The sequence below is a fragment of the Gorilla gorilla genome, chromosome 7 (genome assembly GCF_029281585.2).
Source record: "Gorilla gorilla gorilla isolate KB3781 chromosome 7, NHGRI_mGorGor1-v2.1_pri, whole genome shotgun sequence".
Taxonomy (NCBI): Eukaryota; Metazoa; Chordata; class Mammalia; order Primates; family Hominidae; genus Gorilla; species Gorilla gorilla.
Window position 1 is genome coordinate 59,895,349 of NC_073231.2, and position 13,233 is coordinate 59,908,581.

The 13,233-nt window shown below is 41.4% G+C and overlaps 1 long non-coding RNA gene across 2 annotated transcripts in view; it reads left to right on the forward strand.

Moving 5' to 3' along the window:
- LOC129524279 (uncharacterized) overlaps positions 1-13,233 on the forward strand; it is a 114,736-nt gene that overhangs the window by 15,461 nt on the left and 86,042 nt on the right. For both annotated transcript variants that reach the window (XR_008668045.2, XR_008668044.2), the window contains exon 3: positions 11,315-11,432. This is a non-coding gene — a long non-coding RNA (uncharacterized lncRNA). The remainder of the gene's footprint in view (positions 1-11,314; positions 11,433-13,233) is intronic.

Sequence of the window (13,233 nt, forward strand, 5' to 3'; positions counted from 1 at the left end):
ACATATATACACACACACATATATATATATCCCCACACATATATATATAGCCTCCCCATATATGTATATGTTTGTTTATATATATATATATATATATTTGTTTTCCTTATATAGACGGAGACTCATTATGTTGCCCAGGCTGGTCTCAAACTCCTGGGCTCAGATGATCCTCCCGCCTTGGCCTCCTTCCTAAAGTGCTTACAGGTATAAGCTACCATGTCTGGCCTGTTTTATAATTAGGCAAAAATGCATAAGAAAATGATCTCCATTCTGTTTTTTAGGCTGGGTGTGGTGGCTCACACCTGTAATCCCAGCACTTTGGGAGGCTGAGGTGGGTGGATTGCTTGAGGTCAGGAGTTCAAGACCAGCCTGACCAACATGGTGAAACCTTGTCTCTACTAAAAGTACAAAAATTAGCTGGGCATGGTGGTGGGTGCCTGTAATCCCAGCTACTCAGGAGGCTGAGGCAGGAGAATCACTTGAACCTGGGAGGCGGAGGTTGCAGTGAGTCAAGATCATACCACTGCACTCCAGCCTGGATGAAAGAGCAAGACTCTGTCTCAAAAAAAAAAAAAAAAAAAAAGAGAAAAGAAAATTAATAGTCTCCATTCTGTTTTTTAGTGCATCTGCTTCCCTTCAAACACAGGCCATTATGGACACTGTTCTCTGTTTGGAAGTTAACTCATACTTTTTTTTCTTCCATATTCTATGTAAAATTATTGATTCCTCTGGAAAAACCTCCTTGATTTTCCACATTAGATAGGTCTTTTGTTTTTGTTCTTATAGTCTTGTGTTTCTGTTGTTTATTGCTACTTTACAAATCACTCCAAAATCCTGTGGTTTAAATACTAACAGGATATCATTTCTCATAATTCTTTTGGTTGATATATTAGTCTGTTCTCACACTGCTATAAAAAACTACCTGATACTGGGTAATTCATAAAGAAAAGAGGTTTAATTGGCTCATAGTTCCACAAGCTGTACAGGAAGCATGGCTGGGGAGGCCTCAGGAAACTTACAATCATGACAGAGGTGAAGGGGAAGCAGGAACAATCTTCACATTGTGAAGCAGGATAGACAAAGTGAAGGGGGAGGTGCTCCACACCATTAAACAACCAGATCTTGTGAGAACTCACTCTCACGAGAACAGCAAGGGGGAAATTCGCCCCCATGATCCAGTCATACCCCACCAGGTCTCTTCCCCAACATTGGGGATCTCAGATTGAGAGATTTGGGTGGGGACACAGCGTCAAACCATATCAGTTGATTAGGTGATTCTGCTTCACGGGGTGTTGTGTCAGCTGGAGTGCTGAGATAGTTGCAAGGTCACAAGGCTGGTATATCATGCTGGCCACCTACTGGGAGCTCAGTGGGGGGTTTTTGGCCAGGCTCCTTGGTTAACTCTTACATGGACATCTTTATGTGGCTGCTTGGCTTCCTCACAGACTGGCAACTGGATTTTAAGAAAGTGCACTCAAAGAGGCCTAATCCTATGTGCAAGTTCATCAAACTTCTGCTTACACTATGTTTGTAATGTCCCAATGGTGAAAGTTAATTGTATGGCCCAATACCAGGACGTCAGGGCTACGAAGTCCAGCGGAGTCAAAGGAATGAGAAAAGACAGGTTAAGAGTACATAAGGTGGGTCCAGGGGGCCAATGGTGGTATGGAGGCTGCAAAGGCCCTGAGCTCTGGGAGCCCAAACTATTTATTGATGATCAAACAAAGAAGCAGGTGGTGAGGATGTGTGGATGTGGGGGTAAACAGGTGAGGGCGTGAAGGCTTTGGGGTAGAAAGGTAGCAGTGCATCAAGCATAGCTGTGACAGTTTAGCATTTTCTTTGATGCACACAGAATATGCTCTGCTGCTTGAGATAATAGAGAACATGTTTACAAGCCTGGGAGAGCAACCAACAAGTCTGTGCACATTCCAGAGGCCATGGGGGGTTTTATGCCCTGAGCCCTGGATTCCATCCAAGCCACGAGGGGTTTTATGCCCTGGGCTTAGATTTGTGGTGCAACAGGGCAGCCTTCCACCCTTTAGCACAGAGCTTGGTGTTCCAAAGGCCACGAGGGGTTTTAGACCCTGGACCCCGGACATCTTCCAAGACTCTTTTATATTATGACAGACAAGCCAGTCCTGCCTCAGCTCTTCTAACAACATGTCTTCCTTTTCTTTTTTGCAAAACCACCACAGCTATCTTTGCTTATTCTTGGAGGTGGCTTTCTCTCCAGAGGCGGCTTCCGCATCTGCAGACTATATAAAGACAACACAGATTAAAAGCACAATCATTATTGAAATCACAGAGCCTCCAAGTGTCTTGATCCATTTTAGCGGGTTAATAGCTGCTAATCTGTCTGCAGCTCCTTCAAGCACTTAGTTCCTGGCATTAGTGTGAGATGTGCCTGAGAGGCTTGAAATACTTGTTCCTTCAGTTTTACAATATCCAAAGATAAATTTCCAGTATGACCTTTTAAATGTCTCTTAACTTTTTCACACTCATGCTCTCTTTTATTATACAGATGAGGAGTAATGTAAAAGTCAGAGGTATTTCAATCACATTGCATTTGAATTTTACTTTTTAAACTTATAGTATGATCTCCCATTCAAATCACTGTCTGACGGAGATCATTATTTGGTTAACTATTTTTTGGTTTACTTGAGTTTGAGAGTTCCATGATTTTGTGGAATTCTTTTGTCACTTATTGACAAATTTAACAGTTTGTACAGATGAATGTAGAGCCACACCAGCTACTGCAGTAGTAGTAGTAACAGCAATGAGGCCAATTGTAGCAACTATGAGAGCAACTATAAATCTTTTTGAACAGGATAAAAGTTTTTTAAGAATTTGTTACTATATGAATGGATGGAGATGCCTCCTACAGTCTATTTAAAGACATAGGGATTCAGACTCCTTCCCTGGCTTTAATTATTAGGATAGTCTGATTTTTATTAAAAGTTGAATTAATGCAGGTAAAAAATGACATTTGAGGCATGAAATAAAGTGTGTATTTATATCAAAAGTAATATTTCCTATTGCTAGCACAAAAGGTGGCTGGACACAACTTTGAATCCAAAAAGTCCTGTTGAAAAGAAAAGAAAGAGCATATTTATTTTTACCTCCTTCCCCTTTATAGTTGTTATATTTACCCTATCAAATTTTGATTGAACTTTGAGCCGTAGCTAATTTCCATAATTCAGAATGTTCCTGTTCTATGGCAGGAGATATTATTTTTGGACTAGGGGTGACAATGCCAGTAGGACTCCTTATGATAGGTACCTCAGCTTTTGTCCAAATATATTGTGTATGATTTAATTGCCAGTGGTTCCATCGGTTTATTATATTTGTTCTACAAGAAGGCCTTCTGGTGCAATTTTTTTTAAAAGATCCCATTAGGAGGCTAATTAATGACGATTCCATAGGAATTATTTTGTAGCACCTCAGCCTTACTTGCTATACAATCTTCCCAAGTTCAAGAATCCACACCTTTAAACTAAACTCCATTTTGTTTATATTTGAACTTATTTAGATGGAACTGCAGGGTTTTAGGATGGGAATGATTATATTTTAAACTATGCCCCGAAATCATATGCAAAGCAGCCCATGATTTATTTTTTTGGGGACTACTGCCAACCAGGCCTGTGAGTCAATCTGTAAACATCCAACAGCAGGTCCCAGGCATATTGGGGGATATTTATATTTTATGGATATATTTATTTTTATCCCTTCCTAATTAGGATGCATTGGCCCTCAGTTATCTATGGGTGCTGGCATCCAGGTACTGACGTTGGTGTACACCTTAATAACAGGGTCCATCCAACTCACAGACCTAATTAAAGGAGGAAATGAGACATATGCCCAATAAGTGAAATTCTGAGTTGCTCCTATAGTAAGGAGGCTTGCCGCCATGGTGAGTACTGCCAGCATGGCCACCATCAGGTTACTAGTTGTTTTTAGTTTGTTCTGTGCTTTCAAGTTGTCCTTTGCCATCTGCGCCAACTTCTTGATTTGTCCCTATGTTGGAGAATTTGCCTGACGGCTATTCTCGGTTTTCTCCTTTGTCTCTGAGATGTTTGTTTGTGGCATCACTCGTATCGGGAGTTTTGGCTCTTCCCAGAGTCTTCTCTTCCTGCTGTAGCTCATGATAGATCTTCAGATGTTTGGTGGGCACCCATACAGGCACCTGATTCTTGTTACCTGGAGAGACCCAAGCAAATCCTCTTCCCCATGTAATTATCCATCCTTTGATTAAGTTTAGTTAAAGGGCCAGGGAGGTTAGTATGTGCTCTCATATAAGTGATATAGAAAGGGGAATGCCTTTGTTTTACTGCTTGCTATAAAGAATGAAATAAAAGATTAAGTTGGTCATTAGTCACATTTTGAATTAAGACACATTCAATATTTTGTCTGGCTTGCACTACATAGGCTGAATCAGAAACAATGTTTACTGGCTGTTTAAAAGATTTTAACACTGTTATCACAGCCATAAATTCAGCCCTTGAGCAGAAGCAAAGTCAGTTTGAAAAACTTGTTGTTGAGGTCCCACAAATGAGGACTTCCCATTACTAGATCCATCAGTAAAAACAGTAATGGCCCATTCAATAGGGATTTTTTGAGTAATGGAAGGCAATATTCATGATGTTAATTTAAGAAATTGGAATATTTGGGATTTAGGATAATGATTATCAAGAATGCCAATAAAACCTGCCAAATTAACTTGCCATTCCTGATAATTAATATCAGCTTGTTGAATTTGTTGTTTGTTTAATGGAACTATAGTTTGATTTGGATCATATTCCATTAACTTTGTTGTGTGCAGCCTTGCTTGTCCTACTAGTACAGCAATTTGATCTAAGTACAGAGTGAGCGTTTTAGTCTATTGTGAGGTAGAAAAAGCCACTCAACCAGATCAAGATCATTCTATTGAACAGTAACTCCTGTAGGTGAATGTTTAGTAGGAAAAACTAAAAAAACTGTAATGGCTGCATAGAGTCAATTCGAGTCACTTGTGCCTGTTGAAGTTTTTCTTCAATTAATTGAAGTTCTTCTAATGCTTCTTTGGATAAAGAGCATTTACCGTTAAGATCAGAATCACCTTGGCTGGGCGCAGTGGCTCACACCTGTAATCCCAGCACTTTGGGAGGCTGAGGTGGCAGATCATGAGGTCAGGAGATTGAGACCATCCTGGCTAAAACAGTGAAACCCCATCTCTACTGAAAATACAAAAAATTAGCCAGGCATGGTGGCGGGTACCTGTAGTCCCAGCTACTTGGGAGGCTGAGGCAGGAGAATGGCGTGAACCTGGGAGGTGGAGCTTGCAGTGAGCCGAGATGGCGCCACTGCACTCCAGCCTGGGTGACAAAGGGAAACTCCATCTCAAAAAAAAAAAAAAAAAAAGATCAGAATCACCTTGTAAGGCAGAAAAGAGGTGAGACATAGCATAAGTAGGAATGCCTAAAGTTGGACGAATCCAATTAATGTCTCCTAATAATTTTTGAAAATCATGTAGAGTTTTAAAATTATCTCTTCTAATTTGAACCTTTTGAGGCTTAATAGTATTTTGTTCTACTTTCATTTCTAAATATTGAAAGGGAGTAGAAGTTTGGATTTTATTGGGGGCTATGATTAATCCTGCTGCAGTTACAGCCTTTTCTAACTGTTTGTAGCATAGTATTACTTCCTCCCTAGTTTCAGCTGCATATAAATTATCATCCATTTAATGGATAATATAACATTTTTTGAATTGTTCTCTAACTGGCTAGATAGCTTTTCCAACATAAGTTTGACAAATAGTTGGGCTATTTAACATGCCTTGTGGTAATACTTTCCAAAGGTATCTGTCCACTGGTTCTTTGTTATTTATAGCTGGAACAGTAAAAGCAAATTTTTCATAATCTTGGGTAGCTAAGGGTAAAGATGCAATCTTTTAAATCTATTACTATTAGAGGCCAGTATTTTGGAATCATGGTTGGAGATGGCAGCCCTGGTTGCAGCGCACCCATGAGTTGAATTACAGAATTAACAGCACTTAAATCTGTTAACATTCTCCATTTCCCTGATTTTTTTCTTAATAACAAGCACAGGAGAATTCCAAGGAGAGAAAGTAGCTCTATGTGTCCCTTTCGCAATTGTTACCACACCAATTTTTTTAAAGCCTCTAGTTTTTCCTGTTTTAGTGGCCATTGCTCCACCCAAACTGGTTTGGCAGTTAGTCAAACAACTGAAAGAAGGATATTTTTCCCCTGTAACATTTATTCTTTTCCATGCCTGTAAGCACACAGTGCACAGCTGAACAATGGCAACATTCTTCATTACTGCTTAATTTTCTAATCAACCCCAATTAGGGCCAACTCCCATTAGCTGTTCAAAAGAAACAGGCACAGGTGGCTGTGCTTGTGTGTTTTCTCTTACCTGAGTTTGAGCTTCATCAGCCCACCAGGTTTTAAACTGTAAGTACTGAGATGGAGTGAGAACAGATTTTGTTAAAGTATCCCAGTCATATGGTATTAATCTATTATCAAGAGCCACATTTTTTAGTAAAGTTTGTACAAAAGGCGAATTTGGCCCATATTGACTAACGGCTTGCTTAAATTCCTTTAACTACTTAAAAAGAAAAGTGGCCCAATTAGCTATATTCTGTCATTGGGTTATAGTAATTGGAAATTGCCATGCTTCAAGGTCTCTCTCGGCTCTAGCTTTTTGAATAGAATTTTGTATAGCACCACCAGTTGCTCCAGGTTTTAATGTTGCAACTACAAGAGCAGTAAGTTTTTCAGCTAATTCATTTTCTCGCCCATTAGGAGGAGAGGGAGGAGGTGGCCATTCACTTAATTCAGCAGGTGGAACCGACTGGCTAGTAAAATACACCTTTTTCAGCTTCCCTTTCTTTTCTTTAATTTCATCCGGTTCCTGTCCCTCACATTCAGAATCTGAAGTTAGTTTTTTTATAGTCGCCTGCCTCTTCCTCATCTGAATCTGCCTCATCATCTGTTTCAAATGGCTCAAGAGCTGCCTTTATCAACACCCACGCTGACCAAACAGAAAATGGAATTTTGACTCCTTCTTTATGCACCTTTTTAAAATCTCTGCCGATTCTTTCCCATTCATCCAACTCCATTGTCCCTTGTTCTGGGAACCATGGGCAAAACTGCTCTACTGTATTAAAGAGTGTTAATAAATTCTGAGTACTAACTTTCACTCCCCCTCTCTGTAATAAATGCCTTAAGAAATTTAAATAAGCAGAATGTTTAATTTCATTCTGTCCCATTGTTACCCTGGTTCTTCTGAGTGCCCAGCTTACCCACCGAGCTTCTTTCAGTCATCCTCGGTGTCCTCTGACAGTGCATCTTTTGCTTCCACATGCTCTAGCATTCCTTCACTGGGGTCTTCATAGCCCCATGTTGGGCGCCAGAAATGTTGGGGTGATCAGACCCAACACCAGGCTGTGGGGGCTACGAAGTCCGGAGGAGTCAAAGGAATGAGAAAAGACAAGTTAAGAGTACATAAGGTGGGTCCACGGGGCCAACACTGGTATGGAGGCTATGAAGGCCCCAAGCTCTGGGATCCCACACTATTTATTGGTGATCAAACAAAGAAGCAGGTGGTGAGGACATCTGGATGTGGGGGTAAACAGATGAGGGCACGAGGATGTGGGGGTAGAAAGGTAGTGGTGCATCAAGCATACCTGTGACATTTTAGCATTTTCTTTGACGCATATAGAATATGCTCTGCTGCTTGAGATAATGGAGAACATGTTTATGAGCGTGGGAGAGCGACCAAGTCTGTGCACATTCCAGAGGCCATGGGGGGTTTTATGCCCTGAGCCCTGGATTCCATCCAAGCCACGAGGGGTTTTATGCCCTGGGCTTAGATTTGTGGTGTGTCAGGGCAGCTTTCCACACTTTGGCACAGAGCTTGGTGTTCCAAAGGCCATGAGGGGTTTTAGACCCTGGACCCCGGACATCTTCCAAGACTCTTTTATATTATGACAGACAAGTCAGTCCTGCCTCAGCTCTTCTACCAACACAAGTTCATCAGACTTCTGCTTACACTATATTTGTAATGTTCCAATGGTGCAAGTTAATCATTTGGCCAAACCCAGTGTCAACATGGAAGGGGATTACTCAAGGGCAAAATACCAGAAGGCATGATTCACTGAGGCCACCAAAGTCTACCACATCTAGTGAATCTTTCCTTTATAGCACTCAACATTGTTTGCAATTATATATTTGTTTGTGTTATTTACTATCTATCTCTCAATAGATACTAAAATCCATGAAAACAGAGATCTTTTTTTAAAATTTTATTAACCATTATAGAATGGAACTTAAAATGCAATTTAAAAGTTCTGAAGGCTGGTCATGGTGGCTCATGTCTGTAATCCCAGCATTTTGGGATGCCAATGTGGGTGGATCACCTGAGGTTGGGAGTTTGAGACCAGCCTGACCAACATGGAGAAATCCCCTCTCTATTAAAAATACAAAATTAGCCGGGAATGGTGGCACATGCCTGTAATCCCAGCTACTTGGGAGGCTGAGGCAGAGGAACCACTTGAACCAGGGAGGCGGAGGTTGTGGTGAGCTGAGATTGTGCCATTGCACTCCAGCCTGGCCAACAAGAGTGAAACTCCATCTCAAAAAAAAAAAAAACAGTTCTGAAGATGTCCAAGTGGCTGAGAAACTAACAATAGACACCATCATGCAAGGCTTGCAATAGGAATTGTTCAAAACTGGTCTGGCCTGTGTTGGCAGATTCACACTATTTTGGAGAGAGTTGCAAGTATGCTGTGTTGTCTCTCCCAGCATGGGAGAGGGGACTGAGGTACGTCTCTCTCACCTCAAGTCAAGTAAGTGGATTTCAAAAATGACTTGGAGAACTTAACATATGGCCCTTGGATTTGAGTGCACCATCCAGGGAGAAGAGCCAGAGATTGGGTTCAGTCATATGGCCAAGGATTTAATCAATCATGCCTTCATAATGAGACCCCAATAAAAACTCTGGACACCTAGGCTTGGAGGAGCTTCCTGGTTGGTGAATACAGTGATGTGCTAGGAGGGTGATGCTCCCTGACTCCCCCAGGGGAGAGGCACTGAAGCTGTGTGTTCCCTCTCAGACCTTGCCCTATGTAGTCTTTTATTTTATTTTTAAAAATTTCCCGTTTTTTTCATATCTTAGTACCTACATGTATTCTTCACAATAAAACTATTATTTCATATGTAGCATGTTTCTGAGTTCTGTGAGTCATTCTGGTGAATTATCAAGCCTGAGATGATTGTAGGAACCCTCAAATTCACAGCCAGTCAGAGTATGAGTGGCCTGGGATCCCCTGAAACTTACAGTTGGTGACAGCTATCTTGTGGAGGACTTTGACCTTAACCTGTGGGATCTGTGCCAACTCTGGATGGTTAGTGTCTGAAATGAATTGCAGTGCATTTGGTGTTGCCCCAGTTGGGATTGAAATGAAACACTGTGTAATTAGCCAGCCAAATAGTTATTTGTTTAAAATAATTTAAAAATTGGGCTGGGTACAGTGGCTCACACCTGTAATCCCAGCACTTTGGGAGGCCAAGGCAGGCAGCTCACTTGAGGTCAAGAGTTCAAGACCAGCCTAGCCAACATGGTGAAACCTTGTCTTTACTAAAAATACAAAAATTAGCCAGGCATTTTGGTGCATGCTTGTAGTCCCAGCTACTCGGGAGGCTGAGGCAGGAGAATTGCTTGAACCCAGGAGGTGGAGGTTACAGTGTGCCAAGATCATGCCACTGCACTCCAGCCTGGGCAACGGAGTGAGACTCCATCTCAAAAGACAAACAAACAAAAACAAATAAACACAAAATTGATTTCTCACAGTTCTGTAGGTTCCCTGGGCTCAGGTGATTTGTCCTCACTTTGAGCTCTGCTATGCAGGTGTGGTGAGATAGCAGCTGAAGCCTGGGCAGACGGTGCCTGGGCTGGGTTGGCTGGAGCAGCCTGGGCTGGCTGGGCGTCTCTCTCCCTTCATAGTTAACCTGGCCTTTCTGACAGCAGGGTGATCTTAGTGCAGTCAGACTTCTTATATGGTGGCTGACTTCTCTGACATTGAATGTTCCAAGAGACAGGAAGTGGAAGCTGCCAGTCTCATGAGAACCAGTCCTGAAAATGAACATAGCTTCACTTCCTGTCAGGCTATTGGGCAAAACAGTCACAAAACCCACCCAGACTTAAGGAGAGGGGACATAGAGCCCCACTTCTTGATGGAAGGAATATCAGATAATTTGTGGTCACATTTAATCTGCTTCATGTTCTTTTGGCATTTGACAGTGTTCACCACAAATGATAATGACTTCATGTGGCCTGGTTTTTCTTTTATCTCAGACTATTCTTCATTGATCTTCAATTCTGTGATTTCCCTCATTACTTAAACATCCCCTTCCCTTTTCTCTCTTATTACTCATTTACGCTCAATACCGTAACCACTCTTATGACACCAATCAATACCTTTAGGCTGATGATCTCCCAGATCTCTAAAGATAGTTTCTCTGGTCTTCTGACTCACGTAGTGAAGGACATTTACAATATCTGTTGACAGCATCTGAGCAGGCTTTATGTCCTTTAGAGACACAACTTGAAGGTGGCAGGATCTTCCTTGTATTGCTGTCCTAGGAGTGACCTGCTTCCATCCAACTGTGCCCACATTCATGGCAACCTGCACATTTACAAGATGACCTAGGTCATATAACCCAAAAATTCTATTCAAGAGCTGTGGGAAGTCTGATTGGCTATGTGAACAAGAATGATTTATGTGAACATTTAAAAAATACTTACTATGTGACCTGCATTTAGTGATTTCCAGGTCACTCAGCTATAAGAAGCACACACATGGGTGGCATGTTTCTATTAATTGTACTTTGTCATAATTATGCCTTATCATAATTGGACTTTTGTAGTTCAGAAATGAACATCTCTATCAGCCAATTCATGATCCACAGCACTCATTCCTATTTTAAAAAAGCACAGCTGGATCCTTTCTCACAAAGTATGCAGACATGACATTCAATAGTAAAAACAAGCTGGTAGTTGTTCCTGAAAACATACTTAAAAAGGGATATAAATTTGAAAGACTCAGTTAAAAAAAAAAAGAAATAGACTATTGATATGGTTTGGCTGTATGTCCCCACACAAATCTCTTGTCGAATTGTAATTCCCAGTGTTGGGGAGGGAACCTGGTGGGAGGTGATTGGATCATGGGGCAGATTTCCCCCTTGCTGTTCTAGTGATAGTGAGTGAGTTCTCATGAGGTCTGGTTATTTAAAAGTGTGTCACACTTCTCCCTTAGCTCTCTTTTTCCTGCCATCATATGAAGATGTGCCTGCTTCCTTTTCACCTTCCACCATTATTGTAAGTTTCCTGAGGCCTCCCCAGTCATGCTTCCTGTACAGCCTGTGGAACAGCCTGTGAGTCAATTAAACCTCTTTTCTTTATAAATTACCCAGTATCAGGTAGTTCTTTATAGCACTGTAAGAATGGACTAATAAAACTATGAACATTGTTTAAGTCATATCACTGGTTATTTCCAAGGTACAAGGACTTATGTTCTGGAATGGAGCATCAATGTAGTTTCTTTCCTAGAATTATGTTGAATTTGGGACTAATCTCATAATCAGTCTATTCTACAAGTATTTGAGTTTATGGATGTATCATAATTTGGCACCCCAAGTCTGATACCATCTTCAGTGAAATTCAACAAACATTGATAAGGCTTTATGCTCAGTGCTGTGGAGGACAGAAAGATGCCTAAGGGGTTCAGGTTAATGGAAGGGAGAGGAGTCACAGGTAACTATAAGACTGAAGCTAGGAGTGAGTGCCAAGGAGGTATAGGCAGTGTTGTAGAGTGCAGGTGAATTGACTGCTGCTTCTCATTTGAAAAGAGGGAGAGATGGGGAGAATATTCCAGGCTGGCAGAGGAACAGAGTGAAGGAGGCATGGAGCAGGAGAGTTCAGGCTGTGGTTGGGAATAAGGAGTGAACCCTTGGCTTGATCTCAGAGTATACATGGGTGACTACCAAGGAGAAAATTGAACAAAAGGGTGGGCTGGGATCATGGAAAGCTTCTTTCAGAGACAGATGAGTCATGCAGGCTTTGGAGCATAATTCGAACTTGCTCCCAGTGCTGTTCCATGACTGTATCTCTCATGGAGTACCATATCTTGAGCTCTTGATTGCATGGGTGTCTTGTCTCACTCTCCCTTTAAAATAAAAAACAAACAAAAAATCCATCTTTGACTGAATCCCCTTCTAGTAAGTTTTTCCCTAAATTGGCAAGCCAATAAGAAGAGGTTAGAATCCCTGTCTCTAATTTCTCCATCTATAATTCATTCTTTAAAAACCCTCAACTCCACCTCAATCAACAAAAACCTACTTAAAAAAAATTATGGCCAGGTGCAGTGGCTCACGCCTGTAATTCCAGCACTTTGGGAGGCCGAGGCAGGCAGATCATGAGGTCAAGAAATAGAAACCATCCTAGCCAACATAGTGAAACCCTGTCTCTACTAAAAATACGAAAATTAGCCGGACTGGTGGTGTGCACCCATAGTCCCAGCTACTCGGGAGGCTGAGGCAGGATAATTGCTTGAACCCGAGAGGCAGAGGTTGCAGTGAGCCAAGATCACACCACTGCACTCTAGCCTGGCGACAGAGTGATACTCTGTCTCAAAAAAAAAAAAAAGAATTACACGAGATACATATTTAATAAAGAAAATTTTAAAAATACACATGGGCAAAAGTATAATGTTAAAATTCATGTGTCATCCAATGCCTCAAAAGTAATTATAGGTGAAATTTGTTGTTTTTATGTTCTATCCTCTGTAAATGTATTCATGTATTATCTATCTGAGCATACAAAGCTGGACTTATGAAAATGAATACTGATCAATACTATATGACTTGCTTTACTTATCAATACTATATGACTACTATTCTATGTATTTAAATATTTTCTACAACTTCAGTTTTTTTTGTTGTTTGTTTGTTTGTTTTTGAGACAGAGTCTTGCTCTGTCACCCAGGCTGGAGTGCAGTGGTGTGATCTCTGCCCACTGCGACGTCTGCCTCCCGGGCTCAAGTGATTCTTGTGCCTCAGCCCCCCAAGTAGCTGGGATCACAGGTGTGCACCACCATGCCTGGCTACTTCTTGTATTTTTAGTAGAGACGGAGTTTCACCATGTTAGCCAGGCTGGTCTCAAACCCCTGGGCTCAAG